The sequence below is a fragment of the Anomalospiza imberbis genome, chromosome 12 (assembly GCF_031753505.1).
Source record: "Anomalospiza imberbis isolate Cuckoo-Finch-1a 21T00152 chromosome 12, ASM3175350v1, whole genome shotgun sequence".
Lineage (NCBI taxonomy): Eukaryota > Metazoa > Chordata > Aves > Passeriformes > Viduidae > Anomalospiza > Anomalospiza imberbis.
The window spans coordinates 911082-933415 of NC_089692.1; the positions used below are offsets into that span (position 1 = coordinate 911082).

The window sequence follows — 22334 nt, forward strand, 5'->3', positions numbered from 1 at the left end:
AATACCTCCACCCTCTCCGCAGGGATTAAGTTGGTAGGAATCCCCCGAGTGTAGAACAGGGTATTCTGCACTAATCTGGCTGGGAGGGACAGGCAACTCACATCACTATATCTGGGGCAAACAATCAGCTCTGCACAAAGCAGCGGAGGGGCGCAGGGTTGCTGGTTTAGCAGACATGGCCTTCTAATAAACACAAAGCCAATCTGTACTTAATGAGTTTAGGGCGACCTCTGAAGTACAAAGTTGCCTCTCAGTGGTCTAGTGCAGATTTCAGTGCAATTAAAAATCTGCAAGTCACAGGAAACACAGAAAAACACAAATTGCTATGCACAGTCAAAGAACCAGATCCTCTTGTACTAGAAACCACATTGTATTTTACATTTATGTGATTTATTTCATTCCTTAGCCATATCATGAGCCTATAAAAACCTTTTCATTAAATTCATGCTCTATGTCTCCTTTACCATGATGTGCCTGATTAAAATGCCACTATATACTTTCCCCCCCCCCCCTTTCTTAAAGGCCTAATCCCATAATACTTTATAAAGATCTTATGTGGAGATTGAGCTCTTTTTTCCCCCAAACCTTTCATCTTATTCAGTTTGATTAGGGTCATGGGACCAGGCTCATCCCAAGCATAATTCCACTGGAGTCAGAAGAGTCACTGCACTGATCAGAGCAGACCACAGAATCAAACATTTGGTGCCCTACATTTGGCAACACAAAAGGGATAATGTTGTATTTATTTCCTTTTCAGTCTGAACCACACTTTGATAGATCATTCGAGATGCTAATGAGTCAGACAGCCTTTTATAAGAGTAAATACCCCAGATATAACACGCTCCTCAAATTATCTATCTCCCTGTTCTTCATCCTTTCTCCAAACCTTCCAAACGATGCAGTGAACGCTTTGGATGTTTGCTGCTTCAGCTCTCAGGATGGAAATGATCTCCTGCAAGTCATTTGAACCAATCCATCTGAGACTAAGCAGCTGGAATCTCCCTTTGTACTTAAAAGGCAGAATTCACCAGTATCATCTTAAAGATCTTTGTTATCCTACCAACCATGCAGCAGCTTCACAGTAACTTACAACTGGTTAAAGATGTCCAGTTCTACATGTACCAACTCTGCTAGATGTAATTTGAAATAAAGTTACCTAAGGACAAGAGTCACTAACTATTAAAGATCAACAATATATATTTTTTTTTTCATTTTCCCACCCAGAAACATTTGCAGAGTGCCGTAAATTCTGTCTTGTTTATCCAGGAGGCCTCGTACACAGGGGCTTCACTGAAAATCCACGGCTCTTCCTCATTTGGGATGAAAATGAAAAAAAATGGACGCTTAAAGGAAGAAGGGATAAGAAAACTGTGAAAGTCCTTGGAGCTGCACTGTGTCTGAACTGCAAATATTTATAATTTTTATGTCATCCTATAAAACCTGGATGTTGCAATCCATTCTATTTAACGTCCTCTTTTAGGAGGTTGATAGCCCCCATTCACTTCACAAACTCCAGGTTTACTGCTTTCCCATTCTGTTAATAATAAAAAGGTGCCACAGATAATTAAAAACAAACTCAGTCCCAGCACTCATTAAAGAAGAAAATATGAACTTCTGAAAAGCTGTCATATACAATAAAGCAGTGTTATCTGCCTGGAATTACTACATTGATTCCAAATAGATAAGTCTTGAGAACAAAATCCACCACAATGCAGTTAAATTAATTGCTGTTTTACAAGGGGGAGCTTAAAAATGGAGTAATTAATTGACCTACTGCTTGTGACAATTTCCCTGTAGTTAACGATCACTCCTGCAGAAGATGAAAAAACAGCCCTGTTTCATTTGCAGAGGTGAATCAAATCAGTGCAAACTAACACTGCCAGTGCTTCTGTGACAGGGGAATTGTAAAGGAGAAAATAACGAATATCCATGAAATGGGATAAATTCCAAACTCACTTTTATCTTTGCAACTTCACTGCACCCAGCAGCATTATTTCAAATTAGCACTGGGGTTCTCCCAGTGCCCTGACATTGGGAATATTTAGCCCTGGGCTCCCAGTTACTAGGTGGAGAACAGTATAATTTGAAATTAATGGGAAAAGTCATCTTAGTAGTGGAGATTCAGAAATATATATGAGTTTATTCACTATAGGGACATTTTATTTACTTGTTCATTACTCTGAAACAGATTGTGCAAAATACCTTGAAACAGGGTTTATTAACGTAGCTGCAATTGCCTGATTTGTCATGCACAGAATTCCTAATAATTTAAACTAATTCTAAAAAAAGACCCAGACAAACAAACCAGAGATTGCACTCATATTCTAAAGACCACTAGAGCCTGCAAAAATATCCAGGCACATTGTGTAAGTGCTGCTTGGAATGTACAAAAGGCACAGGGGGAATATTTGGATCCATTAGGATTTGGGAGGAGGAACACGTGGGTGGCAGTGCCCCACAGAAGGAATCAAATAGTGACAAATTATGACCAGGGACCACCCACAGAAAGGGCACTGCAAGCCTAAATGTCAGGATTTCCATGGGAATGCCGGGTCAGGAAAAGGGGAAACACCCCATACACAGGATGTGGGCACACAAAGCTCCATGGAAGAACGGAGAGCTCTGTCCTGTCCCTCCCCTTCCTGGGGATCCCTAACACTCAGCTGGGATTTTGGCTGCCCCTCAGGACTGACTGATTTTGGAAAACGGGCAGTGACTGCAGTCTAGCTCTTCCTAAGGTGTAATTATTCCAAATAAGCATAAGCTGGACTATTCCCTCCCCTCTGTGTTACCCAAACTCCTGCTCACTGCAGTTCATCTGCTCCCACACTGCTGCTCACTGCCCTCAGCTCTTCTGGGTTTTCTTGTCACTCATAAGGTATTTGATGGCTCAGAGGAGTTCTGTGCCACCTACAAAGTTGGACATTTCAGTGTCCACTTCAGTCTCCAGATCATCAGGGAAAAAAACAAACCTATTTTCTTCCACATGCCAGAAGGCAGGGCTGGATGGGATATTGGGAATTAGGAATTGTTCCCTGGCAGGGTGGGCAGGCCCTGGCACAGGGTGCCCAGAGCAGCTGTGGCTGCCCCTGGATCCCTGGCAGTGCCCAAGGCCAGGCTGGACACTGGGGCTGGGAGCAGCCTGGGACAGTGGAAGGTGTCCCTGCCAGGGCAGGGGTGGCACTGGATGGGCTTTAAGGTCCCTCCCAACCCAAACCCTTCTGTGATCATCATCTTGCATTAGACAGCCTCTGGCAGCAGGACATGGACTCCTCCCAAACCAAGCACTGACCACTGCAGTCCTTGTTTCATCTACATTGAGGGCAACTGACTTTTTTACTTCTATTCAACCTTTGGTGCATTAACTCACAACCTTTTAAAAATGCAACTATATTACATGCCCACTGAATCCTTTTCATTCTTAACCCTTACGGAGATCTTCATGCAACTCCAGCAGCCAGAGAAGAGAATTTCCCTGAACACAAGCAAACCTTATCCTAAAAGTCCACATTTATTCCTGTGCTCAGTGATTTTATCCTTTAGGTGAACACCTCCACCTCCCCAGGGACTGAAACTGTGCTTATCAGTCCTTTGTCCCTCTCTGGGACCCCACCTTGAGCCTGCCTTGAAGCTTCAATGTGCCTTCCAAAAATATTAGGACTGGAGTCAGCATGGGTGGAAATTCTGGTTTGGAGCCAGCTTTGAGAGAAAATTTCAGAAATACAGCCTTTGTAAAATGCCTCCTCATATGTGTAAAAGAAAGTAGGAGCAGACTAATCTTTGTTTATTGTAATTTTTCTTGCATTTTATAAGCACCGAAAGATTCCAGATCAAAAGTGGACCCTAATGAAGAGTGCAAATTTCACAGGTGTGAGAAAAATACAAGGTGTGAACACCTTATAAATGTGGGGGAAATTCTCTAGGTGCTGTGGGTTTATCCCTTCAAAATAGTTTTATTTCTGTGAACAAGGCCACTGGAAATTCTCCCAGTTTCTATGAGCCTTTTTAGTGCTGTGTCAAGGATTTTGATGACATCCTGATTCAGTGTTGAAGAGATATCAATGTGTGGTTTTTTGTAATGTAATTCAATATATTTGGCTAGTAGTGACTCGTTAATAAAAAATATCATAAAATTCTCTTAAAACAAGTATAATTTGGGGGTCATGGTCGATGTTTGGGGGCTTATTGTTTTTGACTTTTTAAAAAAATTTGAAGTCCACAAATATGCGTAAAAATGTATGAAAACATCCCAAAGTACACTCGGACTTATATTTTCATGTTTGAATATTCTATTATTCCTTCCTCCCTTCCACACTCATTTATGAAATTATGCCAGTGCATTTTACTTGAAGAGAGTTATTCCAATACCTGGATACAATGCGATGCTTTTTGGTGGGCAGTGGTTGTGGAATATGCACCCCCAGATCAGATCATTCAATCAAACACAAACCTCAGAGATTGCTCCAGCTCAGGATTAATTGCACCCACTCAAGGCAGACAAAATATATTCTGGCATTTCTTCTGACAGATGAAAATAAAGCAAACAATAAGGATCAGCTTGCAGCTAACAATATGCAAAATTAAAGAATACAACAATTTTAAACTTTTATGGGAGTGCTGATTAGCTTTTGTTCTAAAAGCTGCAAAGAGAATTTGCTGTTAATCTCGTTACTCATCCACCGCAAAGAGAAGCAGGGAGCCTCAGAAGCCTCCCCTCACACAGGATCACAGACACTGCATCAAGGCTGCTTGGCAAAAATGCCTTTTTGTTTTAAGTGGCCAGAAGTAGAACAGTAAGAAACTCAAATTATCTCTAAAGGCATCAATGACTGTGTAAGCGGATTATAATAAAGTGTGTCCTATGCATTTTCCATTTGAAGGTTAAATTCTCAATTAATTTTTCAGCTTGTTGCCATCTCAGCTGAGTGTGGTTGCTAATTGCAGTGAAACAATAGTTTCCAAAAGCTTTGAATTCATGTGCTGAATTTCAGACACAGCCAGAGATCCCTGAGAGTGCTGCAGCACAAACCAGAACCACTGCAAAAACCCCAAATTCAAACACTAATACAACTCCCCAGATTTTTTTTTTTTTTTAATTCTGGAAATGTAAAAATTTGTTATTCTTGGTTATGTTTATCCCATATTTTTCAGACTCATTTATTTTTTCTCTTGAAAGTGAAAGACTTCAATAGCCAACATCTTAAATACTCTTAAACTCAACATATAAAATACTCTTAAACCCAACATCTTAAATACTCTTCCATAAAGTGTATAGAGAATAAAGGGAATGCACAAAGTATTATTTCAAAGTTGAGTACCTGAATGAATTTTATCTACAAATAATAGACTTAAAAATCTAATCTACTGTAAACCCAGAATTAATGAGCATCCTACTGATGACGAATATTCCAGAACATACTTTTCTTTGTTAAAAGCCTTTTAATAGCTGCCTACTGCACCTTTCACAGTTTTGTGCCAGTGAGCATCACAAATGGATAGTAAAAATTTTCTTTTTCTCTTGGTATTAAAAAATTCCAAGTACTCACAAAAATATCTATATTCTCTACAGGTTCAAACTCCTTCTCAGCCTACATTTCATCCAGGGCAGAAGCAGCTCTGGGCCATGAGAACTCCAGGGTTGTTCTGTTCCTCTCTGAGGTTTTGCTGAGCCTGTCTAAATACATCCTTTGGTTCATAAATGTCAATAGGGAATAGTGACAAAACAGCTTCAAACCTGATGTCATCCTAGGAAGAAAGATTATTTCTGAGAAAGCACAAATTCTTATGGAACCCTCCCTGCTCAAGGCTGGAGCCCAGAAGAAAAGCAGCCAACTTAATTCAAATATCTTACAAAAGCCAAAAAAATAACATTTCCATGGCAGCACAACAAAATTATTTCATAAGTTACAGGTACAAGGGAGGCAGCTTGGAATGTTGTCTTTTATCAGTCATGGAAAACAGTGACAAAGTTGAGGCCTAAAAATCTTACATCTGACATGGCCTGGGTCTATCCAGCTGCCCGGAGCTTCCAGCTCTGCCTGCTTGGAACACTCCTCACAATTCTCACCTTCAGAGAGCTGCAGTCCCTGAAATGGACTCTCGTCACTACAGGGCACGAGAAAGCACGACGCCAGCCGCTGCTATTGTCAAGGTAAAAAGGCTAGTTTATTATTTCTGACTCCAGCATTTATCGTTTTCCAAAGGTGCCAGTGGATTGGAGGGTGAACCTGCCACTTCTCCAATGACACTGGACAAACTACCAGTCCATCAAATTTCTCTGCCTGTATGAAGGAATGCAAAAACAATAGGTTGTTTACAGAAAGTGTGTGAGAAAGTTTGCTACAAGAATGTAAACTCAGAAGGCTTTAGAAAATCTTCAGGGTGACATCTCACCCTTCTCAGTTTAAAAGAAAAGAAAAAAAAAGAAAAGAAAAAATGAATGATGTTCAGTGTCCATTCATGGAGGAATCATCAGAGCGATCACTGCGTCATCTGCGTCCGAGTCATTCTTCAACGATTCACCCACTCGATGCCTTTCAGGTTGGTCACGGTTTCCATGTTGCCCGTCGGCCGGATTCTGTCTCTGCGGTCGCAAGTCAGGACAAACACACTTCGAAGGTACCCAGCGTGCCCCAGTATCTGTGGACACACAAGCATACCCGCGCCCCGAAGCGATAAGGTCATAAGGACCTTCCTACTCTTTGGTGGCTAAATTCCGCACTCGAACCTTTGCTCAAGGCTAATGTGCCTCGTCTGCAGCCTGCAACGAGAAATGATGGTTCAAAATGACAGGGTTATTTGAGTTCTGTTGCACCGTAAGATGATTGATGGTGTACAAAGCCTTTTCCAACCGACTGTGTGGGGCTTCACCCTGCATTCCCTGTTTTTGTTTTTGAAGAACCCGCTTCAGGGTACCATGAGCGCGTTCTACAATAGCTTGACCAGTCGGAGAATGAGGGATACCAAACCTGTGTGACACACCCCACAACTGCAGGAACTGCCGCACCTTTTCCGATGAGTAAGCAGGACCATTGTCGGTTTTCACAGCAGAAGGTACCCCCAGGACGGCAAAAGCCTGCCGCCAGTGGGCAATGACATCGCAGGCCTTCTCTCCAGTGTGAGCAGAAGCCCACATTGCAGAAGAGAACGTGTCCACCATGACATGCACATACTTAAGCCGGCCAAACTCGGCAATCTGGGTGACATCAGTCTGCCAAAGCTCCAAGGCCCTAAGGCCTCTGGGGTTTACCCCTGCTGGAAAAGGCGGAGCAAGTGCATGACAGTCGTCACAGGACACGACAATGCCACGAACCCCAGCTGGCATCAGCTGAAACTGCTTCTGCAAGGTAAAAAGGCTGGTTTATTATTTCTGACTCCAGCATTTATCATTTTCCAAAGGTGCCAGCGGGTTGGAGGGTGAACGTGCCACCTCTCCAACAACACTGGACAAACTACCAGTGCATCAAATTTCTCTGCCTGTATGAAGGAATGCAAAAACAATAGGTTGTTTACAGAAAGTGTGTGAGAAAGTTTGCCACAAGAATGTAAACTCAGAAGGCTTTAGAAAATCTTAAAAAATCAGGGCAACAGACTGTCCATTTTTAAACCAAATGACAGGTGAACAGACTGCAAACTACAAAACAAATAGCATTTTAATATACTTAAGATATCTAAATTTCTCCCCAGCTTACCAGAGCACAGGTGCAGAACTCTTAAATCTTCTCACAAAGATATCCTGCGAGTCAGTAAAAATGGGTAAACTGAGGCACAGAATGCCTGCAGGGATTGGGGGTGGACCAAGATGGGAAGCTCTGCCTGAGGGTGGGGTCTCCCAAATTCCAAAGGGTCATTCCAGCCCAAAATTTGTCCCCTCTGTCCCCTGGGCACCAAACCTCCACACACACTGAGCCCAACTACCACTTCCAGTGGACATAAAGAAATTACAGCTAAAAAATATCCAATAAATGAGTGTGTTAATGAGGCTGTTAATTAACCCAGGGACCCTTCAGCTATGCTGGGTTTTTGGAGAGGAGTTGGGGGCTTTTTAGGTTCTAAACTACATATTTTCTTTACATTTAGACAATCTGTACCAAATTCTGTTGCTAACTCACCAGCGTTAATAAGGGAAGACATTCACACTTTTTTAAAGCTGACATCTTTATTATTCCTTTATTTACTCAAATACAGTGAGGAGGCAAACAAAAAACCCCAGAGTCATAAGTAAAGAGTACAAAAGAAGGACGAAAAAATCTAGGAGTTAAAAAAAAAAATTTAAAAGATTGCAAGGCAGGGAGAGTAGGAAAAATTACCTAAAAATAGTATATCACATGAGGTAAATTTTATATCCAAGGGTGGATTATAATTTTGGATTTCACATCACCTAAGGATTGAGTCTGCTCTTACAACCCACCTGCTCTCCTGTGTAGCTGTGGAAAGGCTCCTCAGTGTCAGGCCATTAATCTTGTGACCCTTAAAACATATCTTGGTTTAAAACTGTGAAGAAAGACCTTCGCTCAAGCACAGCTGCAATCAATGGAGAAAGCATTAATCACCTAAGAAGTGGTGTTTTGAGGCTCGTGAAATTGAAATTAATCACATTATGAAAAAAATACAATTCTTTTTGAGGGCTTTGTTTTGTTAACATTCAGTCACTCAATCGCTCTCTCTGCTTGTGTGTTTTGGGGAGAGGGAGGGGTTCCAGGGCTGGTTTGGGTCTGGTGCCTGCTCCCTCCATCCTGCCCTGCACAATTCCCTTTCCCACCCTTATCTTCCCACCCAGCACCTCAGCTCCATCCCACACACAAACAAGCCTGAGTTTCCCTATCCATGGCACACCAAGATGATTATCTGTCCTTCTGTGAGTGATTTTTTTTGTTTGTTTGTTTGAAGAGGCTCTGCTTTCCTCAGAGACCCACTAAGACAAGCATTCAACCTTGGAACAAATAAAGAATTCACTTGCTGACTATTTATTGACCTATTAGCTTTGAAAGGCTTATTTATCTAATAGGTCTGGATCCTGCAAAGAACTCCATAAATTGATGTTCAGAGGGATGTACCAGTGAACCAGTTTGCAAGTACAGTTTGGGACAAGAGTAAAAGCCAACTGATGATTTCTGCAACTCCCTGTCTCCGGGGGAAGCAAAGCAGCTCAGGCAGGGCAGAAAATCAACATTGACTTCCCAGCAGCCAGACCAGAGCATCACATGGGACATCAGTGAAGTATATTATTGAGCCCGGCGAGCTGGATAAATACAGGCTACCAGAGCTACCCAAATGTGATGGCCCTGACAGACATATTTGAAAACCACTTGCAGAAAATGTTCAAATTTTTACCAGTTGTACTGATGGTAAATAACACAAAAGCTTTATGGAAAGGGAGAGGTCAATTATTTTGAATAAAGTATTTCTTTACATCCTATAAGGTCACAAACTTGTTGGCAAAGTGGCAAAGGAAGGTGTTGGGTTTTGTCTGGAGCAGAACCATCAGGCTGTAGTCAGACAGGAGAATTTTTGATTCCTGTTGTGGTGGTGGTTTTGTTGGGAAAATGTGAAGCGTTCCTGGCTCCCTTCCCTCCATGATCCCTGATTCCTGACAGACAGGGCTTTCCTTCCAGGCTGCCAGGTTTCCCTGGGATTCCCAGCCCCAGAGGGGATTTCAGCCTGTCCCTACCAAATTTCCAGGAGTTCTGCCCATGAGTATCTGCCTGCAGCTCCCAGGGCACAGGAGCAGCTCAGCAGCTCTGGCAGGAGCAGCCCAGGAACTTCTCCAGGACACACTGTGTGAACAGCAAACCCTGCCTGTACCTGAGCACCACAGGAGAATTTCCTTTCCCAGGAAATAAATACCTCTGAAGAAATGCATAGATTGCAAATACAGGTTGAACAAATGATGCCCTCACCTGGAAGCTCTAAAGGCTGCTGGCCAGCCCAGTAGCACCAAATTTCCAGGTAGGGATGTACAGGAATCTCTTATCAGAATCCTGAGCTCTCAAAGGATGCAAAGGCATCAGAGAGCTGTGGCTGTGGCCACCTGCACCAGCCCTCCAACCCCAAAGCAGCAAAGAAGCAAAATAAACAACAACAAAAGGAAATAAATTATTTCTGTCACTATTAAATTAGTCTGCCCACAGACCTGGGATAACCTAAATTCCCCAGAAGACAAGAAGATCTTTGGAATAAGATGAAACTTCAGCCAAATGCCAGCCAGAAAATTGTGGTGACACCACCAAGGCCAGAAACCCCTTCAGACTCCCCAGCCAGGAGCTGTGGGGGAAGCTGGGTGGCTTTGGGGGGTTTGATCCCCTCCCACTGTTAGACTTCAAACTGATTGCTCCAAAACAAACATTACAGGTGGCTTGAATCTGAAAGCCAAAAATGGGAACTACCATAAGCTTAGATGATGATGAACTTAGAAATGATAAATTCGAAGGAATGTTCATTGCTGTCTAGTAGAAAAATTCAGATTTGATGACAAATATCATAAACACCTTGGACTGTAACAAAATTCAATAATTTGGTGGGGTTTAGAGTGTTAAAAGTGGCTTTCAAAGCAGTTTTGGTAGATGTAAAATTGATTTGCCAGGAAGATCTCAGGTTCTATATAGAAAATTTCAAAGAAAATGTAAAACTACAGAATTTTGTTAGTTTTCCTCCTGGCAAGGCCTTCTACCATACAGGGACTAAACTTCCCCTCTGCTACAAAATTAACCAAAGAAACTCCGGCTGAATCCTGCCGTCATTTTTCACCCTAACAGTCTCTGCAGAATTTTCCTCATGGCTCACATTCCAGGGTGTCAAATGGAAACCCTCCTCTCTAAACAGCCTTGATTTAATGGGACAGAAATCTGACTGCGAGCTCCACACACAGAGCCCCTGTTCTGCTACAGATGTTTTCACCTAATGCTTTTGAAACACATTAATTTAAAAATATTTAGATTTCATTTCTTTAGAAGAAGCAAATTAGCACACATGCAGCTAGAGAAGTACTTTTGCTATAGAGACCAAAGCAGTATTTGCAAAATAATGTACATATTTGTCCTCATTTTTTGATAAACATTCCTTTTTTTTTTTTTTTTTAGGTAGTGCTCAATAAATTCTTACCCTCCTATGGCTGTACTGAAAATCCCTCCCTTTCATTCAAGGTCTGTGTACTAACCTGGATATTGCTGTCAGAGCTTACCAGGGATTTATAGAAGGCCACATTACATTCCCACAGAGCTGCAGTTTCTAATTTCATTTACACATCACAAAGTCCCCCCTGCTAAAGAGCAGCACAGAGAACTAGAGGCCAAATCTGGTCACTGAACTAAATGTTTATCTTCTGCTAATTATTTTCAAATGACATGTAATGGAAATAATTTATTTGTTGGCCTATTTTTATCTCATTAGCAACACTTGTAATTTCAATTAGGTTAATTAAGTAAAGTTCCACCAGCCAGGCAGCCTCAATCTTTTATTCTTTGCAAATTTTGCTCCTTCTCTGATGAGTCAAGCAGGGTTTTGTTGTGGGGGTGGTGACAGTTGTTTTGTGAAACAGAGGGATTTGCTAAAGCCTGGTGGGGCCAATTCTGTCATCAAATGAGAAATGCAATTGAGAAGAAAGAAAAGGTGAAAGGTGTGAGTAGAAGAAACCCACAAGGGAAGAAATGATGTGAGGGGTCACCAAAAAGAGGAAATTTTTCATGGTGGCTCCACTGGGTGAAGGATGCTGGGTCTTACATAAGCCAAAAACTAACTTTTAGCAGGATGTTTTCCTTTACATTGAGGGCAGACTGGAACCTGTAGCACAAACAATTCCAGCTCTGACTTGAAAAAAAAAAACCCTTTCATTATTTTCATTTCCTTCTCTGAATAATTTATAGTGCTAACATGTTTTGTCCTCTGAATTTATTACTCAAAGCCCTGTTTGTCAAGAATTGCCTCTGCATGGGAAGGCACCAAAGATCAGCTGGAAAGAGAAGCAAGGGGCTGCTTTAGGCTGCAGGTTCCAAACCTCAGCTGCAGAGCAGAAATAATGATCTCACTGCTTGCCACAGGGCTGGGAGAAGCTCAGTATTACTTTGATATGTGACATTATTCCACATACACATAATGAGTAACAAGCACAAAAAAAAAAAAGAGCAATAATACTTAGATAGTGAGAAGATACTTTATTTAGAGGTTTTCTCAGACTAATACCTGGTATAACAGGAATTTCACCAAAGCCACCTTCAAACAGGGATTAAAGCAGCAAAGCCTATTTGTGTGTAGTTCTGTAATGAGTGTACAGCAGCAGTTTATGCATTTTAAGGTCACACTTTCACACTGGAAACCTTACAGCAGATCTGACATGTTCATGTGATTAAAGCAGGATAATAAGGATAATAATTTTTAAAATAATAGCCTATTCACTACTCTGGGTGAGTGCAAAACATTTAGTCTTGAACACAAGCCCTGCACACTACAAAAGTCCTTGTTGAAGACATTAAAGGTATTAAAGTGTATTTCAAGAACTGCTTATTGACTGGCTTTCACAATCCACCCAATTCTGTACAATTCTGCTCAAGTATATCTAAAAAAATTTACTTTCAAAAGAAAATGTTGGAACAAAGAGGCATTTATTCCTTTGGCTCTTTTCTTCCACTGTGAAAGCTGCAGCCATGCAAATATCCAGCTGCCTTTATTTTTAATAAGCACTTACATGGGGATAACTTAGTACTGCTGAGAAACTTCAGACAGCTCTTGGAACAGATGGAAGCTTTACAGTACCTGAACATTGCTAAATACTGCTCTTAATACTGATCTGAATTTTAATTCTCATTTTCATACCAACCAGGTAAACCTGAGTTAATTCTATTCTACTCAGTGACGAATTACCAGGCCAGAATTCTCCTTTTATTTATCTTGAGCTTTTCATCCATTTCTAAACTGAAAAACCTCCACTGAAGACTATGCTTATCTAAGACATGGATCATTTAACAAAATAAATAATAAGAACTGTTTTATCTTAGCAGTGCCTGAAAATTTTCTAAACATTTTTAGGATGGCACGTCAATTCCATTTTCATCTGCTCATCTTGAAGACTAAGAGCATCACAGGTACAATTATTTGCTTTCTTGATTGTATTTTCTCTTCTGTCACAATGTTGTGGTGAGTTCAGACACTCAGGAATAAGGAATTTTAAACCCAGAGGAAAATCAGTGATGATGTTGTGGTGAGGGGCGATATTCTGGAAAGATCCCACCCTCCACACAGAGCCTCAGCACTGTGGGTGCATCTCAGCAGGACAGGATGTCAGTGGATAATCCTTTCTTTGGGATCCATTCCAAATTTACAATATCATGTAACTCAGCTTGGAGCAGAACTGTAGCCCTGGGGATTATCTCAAGGGATTTGACTGAAATTAACTTTTCTAGAGAAACTCCTTAGCATTCTTTGGGAATCAAACATAAGCCAGCCTTATTTCCCACACCTCTCACCTTGTATTTCTCTGTGCTCCTAATAGTCTGGCATTAAATGCTCTGCAAAGGAGGAATAGCCACCTAGACATGGGATTTTTAATTTTGCTAATGCTCAGTCACAGCCCAAAAGACCAAAAATGCTTTATTTGATGCCACTGTATCCTCACTGAGCTTTTTCAAGGTCTGTGCCCTGCAGAATATAATGGAATTCTAATGCATTTGTTAGAAATACAGAAAATTCCAGCATTTTTCCTCCATGCTTTGTGGAAAACCATATTCTAGGACGGGGGGAAAGGATTGGGGGTGCTATCCTTCTTTACCCCCTTTTTTCAGTGCAACATAGAGTGGTTTCATAGGTGAATTAATGCACTGTTACTCCCCTTTGACAAAAGCAGAGCAGCTGTTTAAGAAACAAATAATGTGCCAGTACTTGTGAAATAGAACTGCCTATTGGACCTCCAAAACAAGCATGATAAAAACCAATTCTCTCGTGAAAAAGTATCCTAAACTGCATAATTTCTTTATTTTCAAGTCGTTTTAATCCTGACTACAAATATAGGGGCCAAATATTTGTATCACACAAAATATCAGGGAACATTTGTTCTTAAACTGATGCTGACTGGTTCAGGAGAGTCTTAGCTCTGCTAAAAATCTGAAATTAAATTGGGCCCTGCAAAAGCCTGGACCAGCTGATAAGGACGTAGATAAACACACAAATAAAAAACAACAAATGCTGAGCCTCAGCTCAAAAGTTCCAAGAATATCCAAGCATCTCATTTAGGTATAAATTTAGATTTTTAACTCTTTCTTCTACTTTGCTTTGCTGGTCTATTCCTTCAACAGCAGATGGCTCAAACAGAAGATACAGCTCCTGAGTCCTGTTGTCAGTTGCTCACCTGACCTCAGTGACCTCTGAAAGGACTGCAGGAAAAAACCCTTTGGCCTTTGTCAAGTGGTCTGAAATCTGCACATGAGCAAAGGTTAATCAATGTCTGTCTCAAGCCCATGTCATTAAAATACTCAGCCATTTCTTGCTCTCCTTATCAAATGTTAATTATTGACACACAAATGCTTTCAGCCAGAGATGCTCTTCAGGATGCCTCAGGGCTGATTCACTCAATACTCCTTTTGGTAAGAAGTATTTCAGTGGAATGCTTATTATCTTAGGAATTTCAATTATTTTGATAATAGAATTTTTAATTATTTTCATAAGAATTTGTTTTCCTTTTAATGGCACGTGAACAAAGTAGGTTTGGGTTTGTTATATTTACAACTTCTTAAAGGTTTTATTCAATAAGGCTTAAAACTTTCCCATTATCTGGTGTTCTGACACTGAACTTCTGAAAAATGTTAAATGGTTTTAAAAATGCCAAATAAATGCATTCTTACAAAAACATACACAAAAGCAGTAATTTTTAATGGTATTATTATGTAAAAACATCACACAACTCATCAACATTTTAAGAGCTCATTGAAATAATGAAGTGGCTCCAGTTATTTCCATTAAAAGGTTTATAAATAATATCTGATGTTTGGTGCATGAGGAGAGCATAGCTGGGTAATAACTGAAATGTCAATACATCTTCCTGGTGAAAGTTTCTACTTCTGAAAGCAGCATCTGGCCTCCTGAAGGAAGGACATGGTATTCCCACCTCGTGCTCCTTTCCACTGCTCATGATTTGAACAGTGGAGCAAAGCAGTTCTTGCCATTCCCACTCAATTGTTTCTCCAATATTGAATAAAACCACATGCATGGAAAAAAATCCTATTTCCCAATCACTCACGTAAATACAATCTCTTTAAAGACACACACAACCTTTGAGCCCTTTTGCCTGATTTTTCTTCCCTTTTTCATGTTGACTCAATGGCAATCTAAGAAAGGGGGAGCAAACAAGGCAAAGATAACTCAGACATGAAGCTGCTCCAACAGCATAATAAGAAATGATGAAGTGTCAGGTCCATCACCTCTATTGTTGTGAGCAGCCTCCTCATTATGCTGAAATCTTTCCTTGCAACGAGTTTTCAGTTACATAACAGGATTTTTCATGAGCAATTTAGGACATTGTGGAGAAAAAGAGGAGCTTTCAGAGGCTGCTGTCTCTGGCTGTTCCATGGTGCACCTTCTCCTTTTCATTGAGCACATTCTCCTTCAGAGCCCCTTGGACACTCTGTGGAATCTTACTGGTTATGGAACTGGAATGATGATTGTTTTCTGTCAGAGACTCAGAGACAAAGAAAAAATGTGGGATGGAATTTTCCACAGCAAAGATGAAAGAGTGGGAAAGAAAAGAAGTTTAATCCCACACACCAAGCTGCCTTGCTGTCCCATCAGTGTCCTGCACCCAGATGAATGGTAAGGATTTTCATGGTAAAAGCACATTGACCTTAATCCTCCTCAGCTGCTTCTCTTTGCCCAGCTGACCCACAGTTCTGTCTGCTGCTACTGAAGAGTTTATGAATTCCTGGTTTTCACTGCTTTCTCCTGGAGCCAAACCTCTCAGGTGCTGATGAGTCAGAGGACGTCCTGCAGGAAAGGCAATGAGAGATTTTTGCTATGAAAACCAGGTCTGATTGAAGTCTTCTTCAATCTCAGACATGCTGAGCAGACAAGGGCATTTTGCTCCCTGAAAACTGATGACATTTTTCAAAATATGCCAAAATTAAGTACCCTGTATTTTTTTGATACCTAATCAAAGTCACACATCAAAGTTTGTGAAAGAGATGAATACATAAGGAGGGGAAAGAGGGTTTATTATTTAATAGAGTATAAATGTCTCTTAAGTCTTTCTCTACATCAAAATCTGTCAGATGGTTTCAAAAATGACATCTTACATGGTTGATGTCCTGATCAAAATTTCAGAACGGCATTTAAACATGAATGTCTGCAATGGCACAACACAGAAACCACACAGGTAGATTTATTTGCTATAATTGCTGCATTTCTGTTCTCTGAGTGGGATCCATAACATGAAAAGTCACAACAGAAAAATTCATCAGGACCCAGCACACTGGTGTGAGTCCAGTCCTCACTGCTGTTGATAAGACAAAAATTTGGTTTCAAGTATTCTTATGCAAATTTCCTCTGCATGAAAGAGTTTTCAATGAATGTAAATCTGGCACTGCTATCAGTGTAAGTGGCCTGAAATGGATCTTCCCCACCTAGGAAACAGATGGCACCACAATGGCATGGATGGGAATGGAGAAGAAAGGAAAACAACAAGAAAGCAAAAGAGATTGGGGTAGAAAACTGGTGATTTGAAGAGAGGCAGAAGTCCTTGGCAAACCGAGCTTGGTGTTTGAGGCCAAGGCATAGAAAAGCAGGGAAACTGTGCTGCAGCACAGCCCTGGGCTGGGACTGCACAGGAGCAGTTTCGGGTGCTCCCACACACACCTGGCACACCTTGAGCTGCTCTCAGCACATCCCGCAGCCACCTCTCCTCCAGCCCGGCTCAGGGCTGCCTGACCCCGGGCAGTGCCTGACACAGGGGGCACTCAGGGTCTGCAGCCCGCCCAGGACACCACAGCCCACGCTGCAAAGGCCCCTTCTCTTCAGAGATGAACACACAGGAGCAGGGTGTCCAGATGTATCCTCAGAAGTGTCCAGAAGTATCCTCAGAAGTGTCCAGAAGTATCCTAAGTGATGCCTCCCCATTCCCACTGCCCCTCTCTGCTGCGCTCCTGCTGACAGAGAAGGGTTTGAACAGAGGGAGCTGCACCCAGATCTGAACAAAATTTTCATTAGTTCAATAGCTTTATAAATAAATTACAAATGAAAATGTTAGCACTACCAATGAAATATGTTCCATCTTTTTATTTTTAAGAAATGCACAAGTTTTTTCCTCCTCCAAACTAATTAGGCTGATAACCCATGCTGCAAGGTACAGCTGTTTTCCCGACACCTCCGAGTTCAGCTGACTCTGAACTCCATTTCGTTGAACCCTGTCCACACTTGTTTCAATGGCAACAGCCTGCAAACACAGAAAAATACCCACTTTAATTAACTTTTACTCCTTTCCAGGGGGTGTTAAAAGAAAACCAAGAACTATTGCAGAGACAAAGTGAGCGAGCCTTCCAGGCAGTGAAGGCTATTACATTCAATTGTTTGGCAACACTTCTATTCAAGACTAACAATTTCAGAGACTTGTGTTCTTAATAGAGCAGGCTAAAACTCTTCTGATGAACAATTTGCCATCAAAAACTGCAGATTTTCTGGATCAAAACGTTCTCTGGGAATGTTTATTCCACTAAAACGTGTGACAAGCAGGCAGGCTGGCTGGAGGGCTGGCAGCTTGGCTTGGAAGGCTGCCTGGGAGCTGGGCTGGCAGAGGGAGAGAGGCAGGCTGCCTGCCCGGCGTGTCCTGCCCAGAGCTGCTCCCCTCCTCTCACAGGTCAGACACATTATGCATTATAATCATTTTTATTAGCAAATTTGTCAACATTTCTAAGCAGAAAACACAATAGATCAATTCAATGCAGCATGTTTCAAAATGTATTTCGGTACGTTTGGCATGAAGATTTTTTTTTTTTTTTTTTTTTTTGAAAAGTAGCTTAAATATTTTCTGGTGTGAAATATTTATATTTTTGTTCTAATTAAAAGCAATAATAAAAAACCCCAAGTGAATCAATGGAGCTTCTGCAGAATGGGAGGTCCTGGTTTCAAGCCCACAAACAACTCCATATTCCCAAACAAAAGCATATTAAGCTATGCTCTACAGACAGAATTTGAAGACAGTTGTTGCAAAATATTACCTTTACTTTTCCAATAATGCAAGGAATTGATTAATTTGTCAAAGCTTAAGGATTTATGGAAAGGGTTACTCTCTTTTCTTATTCATTCTAAGCTGATTTATTCTCTTTAAAAGTGAACTGTTACCTTTAAAATTACCATAGCTGACACAGGCAGGACTTGGAAAACCCAGACTCTGGTTGGGGAGTTAAAAGGCCTTTGTTTATACCTTTTATTTTATCCCTTATTTACATAACAAACAAACAAATAAATAAAATATTATATATAAATATATTCTATAAATATATTTATAGAATAAATATATATGTTGTCAGGAACTAACTTCTATCTCCAAAATCCTGACCACACATCAAACTACAGTAATTATAAGCTGAATTCATGAAAAACTTGTAGATGTTGCCCTCACTCTTAAAATTTCCAATGAACTAAAAGAAGTTATTGTGGCTTAATTTTCTTCAAAACTTTCAGGGGAAGTCTGGTTTTGGTTGTTTTTTTTGGGGGGGGTTGTTTGTTTAGGTGTTTTTGTTTGTTTGTTTTGGGAATTTTTTTTTGGTGGGTGTTTTGGTTTTTGTTGTTGTTGTTGTTTTGGTTTGGGTTGGTTTTTTTGTTTTTCTTTATGGCACTGGAACCACATATAGATTTTGGACATTCTCTCACATGAGATGCATTTAAGCTTTACTGTTCTGTACAGGCCACAGCCATGAACACACAGAACAGAGCCCAAAGAATTCATAGATTTGCTACTCAAGATGTTTTACTTCACTGGTGAATTGTTTCTACCAGAAATAAAATGTCTTTTACCGGTTGGACACCACCATTTTGAACATCTCCTCAAACATTCAGCAGCAGTAGAAACCTGGGTTTGAAGAACTAAAAGCTGACTTAGAACTGGTTAACATCTGTTTGTTTGGGGCTCTTTCTGTTCTGAAAACCTCTGGTTTCCATGATCTCCAGAAGTCACTGTTTGTGTTCAGAGCATTTAAAAATAGTTTTTCCCTTGCCCCACACAGCAGCTTTGCTCCCTGCATTGCAAATCCTAAATTTAGCAGCCATGAATTCGCGTGGGGATGGAAAGGTGACACAAGCACAGTGACGCCAGCAGGACATATAGATTAGGGAGTATTTATAGACCAAAAAACCCAATAAACCCTTGCCAATATTGCCTGACCCATGAGGGAAGGACAAACCTGATTTTTTTTTGTCTGTGTGTTATTTCCACATAAAAACTGAAATAAATTCAACCCCTTCAGTACCCAATTACCATAGAAAATACAAAATGCACTGCTGATACAATGGCTCTGCTGTGTGAGAAATATTCAAAAGATCAGGAATAACAGAAATAAAACACCTACTTGACAGAACTCCCATTGCAAGGAGTGCTGTAGGTGATTGACATAGGTGATTCACACAGCTCAACTTAGAGCCATAAAAATTACAAGAGAAAGAACTCCTAAATTAGGCATTTAAGCCTGCAGGTAAAAAGGTAAATATTCTATTCCCTCTTAGTGTCACCTTCCTTTGAGTCAATATTGATTCAAGCTTCCTATCACTACTGTATTGTTTTATAAATGAAGCCAGCTCCGGAGTTAATCACAACCAGGCTTTCAAAACCTGAAGAAGAAATGTCATGAACATTTCAAACACCAAAAGATTTCATAAAACCCACTTTGTGCTGGGTTTCCAGCACACTTAGATATCCTTGGTATCCCAGCAGGAACCCAATGTGTGACTTTACTGGGCACTCTTCAACAGCTTCCATGGGATGCAAATACGAAATCTCAGCTCCCTGTTTTCATTCAGGACAACAGGGCAGGACCCTCCAGTCATCCCACCTTGTTCCCAGGTGTGTCACCCCAGCAGAGAGGCTCCTGGACGCCACCTGGGCAGATAAAGAACAAGTTTCTGGTAAGAAAACCAAAACCCAACTGAGCTGTTCTGCAAACCTTCCAGAGGAGCACATGGCATGGCCAATGTCTGCTTTGTGGATGAAGCTCAACCACAATTACAGTGTGGGGCCTCAGCCTCTCGTGTGAGGATTTTCTTTGGGTTTAACCACTGCAGGATAAAAAGATGTGACAGAGCTGACTTACCTTCTCGCTGATGGGAGCTTTTGCTCAGGCAGAAACAGGATTTCTTCAAAGCCCTAGAAGGCCAAATGCTCCTTTCTTCACCCATGTGAGGAAGACATGACATTTGAGATTATTTTTGGACTAACAAAAGCAGAATTTACCTAAAGGCATCCACTTTAAAAACTGTTAAGCTTTTCCTCCTCCCCACTCCATCCCCCAGAACCATTTTTCACCTAAGGATCTCCAGCCACCTGCAGCAGACCCTCACCTCATCTAAATCACCGTAGTCCCTACAAACATAACCTGAACTGATTTAAATCACCAAGGTCCATACAAACATCACCTCAGCTGATATAAATCACCATGGTTCATACAAACAAACAGGATTCTGAACTTGCTATCAAGTGCAGATCTGCCACAAAACTTACCCAGCTTTAAATCTTGTCCTGGAAAACTCAGGAATGATTTGGAAAGTTTGTTAGATCACGGTGTCTAACAATGCTTCATAGGTTTAAAATTCTGCACTTTGCAAAACAATTCCCAGCCATAAGTAGAGTTGACAATGACCTTTGGTGAGAAGAGTTCGTGATAAATCCATTGGCTGAGTTACCTGGCAGATTGTCTCCCCTGCAGCTTTAAAAGTGTGGGGTTTCTGCCCTGTACACCATTAGCTGAAGAACTACAGAGTCTTTAAATGTTGGGAATGACATGAAGGAAACAAAACCAATCAAACAAAACCAGATTTAGCACCCAGGGCAGCCCACAGGGCAGTGCCAGCTTTCAGAACTGACAGTGAACTTCTAGAATTGTACTGTTTAAACTACACAGGGAGCTCTTGTGGGTCTCTGTCTTCTCTTAATCAAATATAAGTTTTACTGGCTCATTACTGCCAATTAGGAAAGATTTGCCTTTAAAAATTTATTGAATGCTGATGGAAAACAACACAAACTCTTATGAAGCACAATATTAGTTAGATGTCAGACTCTTGAGTAAACTCAGAGAATGCATAAACAAGAGTAAATATTCAAGTTTTCTATCAACTGTGTGAGATCATCAGAGCCTCTACGCTTTGCTTATCACTGAGGAAGCATTTTCTTTAACCCACACGTTCAGGGCTCTGACCTGAACTCCTTTCCCTAGAAGCAAGGAGCACATGGGGGATTCAGGGGCGTTCCCCTGAATTGCTGTAGTCATCATCACCTTTCAAAGTCAGCCTCTATTCAAACCTCACCCAGAATCACAGAATCATGGAATCACAGAATCATGGAGTAGCTTGGGTTGGGAGGGACCTTAAAGCCCATGCAGAGTCACCGCCTGCCATGGGCAGGGACACCTTCCACTGTCCCAGGCTGCTCCCAGCCCCAGTGTCCAGCCTGGCCTTGGGCACTGCCAGGGATCCAGGGGCAGCCCCAGCTGCTCTGGGCACCCTGTGCCAGGGCCTGCCCACCCTGCCAGGGAACAATTCCTAATTCCCAATATCCCATCCAGCCCTGCCCTCTGGCACTGGGAGCCATTCCCTGTGTCCTGTGCCCCTTTGCAGACTCCTGTAAGAGTCCCTCAGGCCTGCCTGGCACAGGGCATTTTTCTGATTACAGCTGCCTTGCTCACCTGTCCTAATACAAAACACTCACGTTGAAGTACCTGTAACCCTAAAATCCTTAAAGGCAGATTTTCTTATTTCATGTTCCCCTGAACAAGCTTCACTGTCCCATTAACAGAAAATGTTGTTTCATTTTCTAATGGTGTTTCTTCCATGGAGGGTTTTTTGTTGCTGTTGGGTTTAAAAAACAAAAACAACCCAAGCTCAGTTACAATTATGACTAAATATCATTAAACTGGTCTTGTTTCTGGCATTTAAAATGCTTGGGTTAACATAAAGTATGGTCTGTTGAAGCACACTGTATCTGAAGGACCCCCATTGTTCACAGTTCAGGCTTTTAAAACCTAAATTCCCAAACTCACATAGAATTATTTTATTTACACATTACCTAACTGCACCATTAACATTTTAGACTGGATTTTATTACTGTATAACATGCAGTGACAGAGAGAGTTGACCAATTTCATCCCAGATAACCA

At 41.2% G+C, this 22334-nt stretch overlaps 1 long non-coding RNA gene across 1 annotated transcript; it reads right to left on the reverse strand.

Moving 5' to 3' along the window:
• Positions 1–15798: 15798 nt before the first annotated feature.
• LOC137480946 (uncharacterized) lies at positions 15799–20787 on the reverse strand. Its single transcript, XR_011003198.1, has 3 exons — positions 20489–20787; positions 20277–20351; positions 15799–15963 (listed from the first exon to the last, which is right to left on the reverse strand). It is a non-coding gene; the product is annotated as an uncharacterized lncRNA (long non-coding RNA).
• Between the last annotated feature and the right edge of the window lie 1547 nt (positions 20788–22334).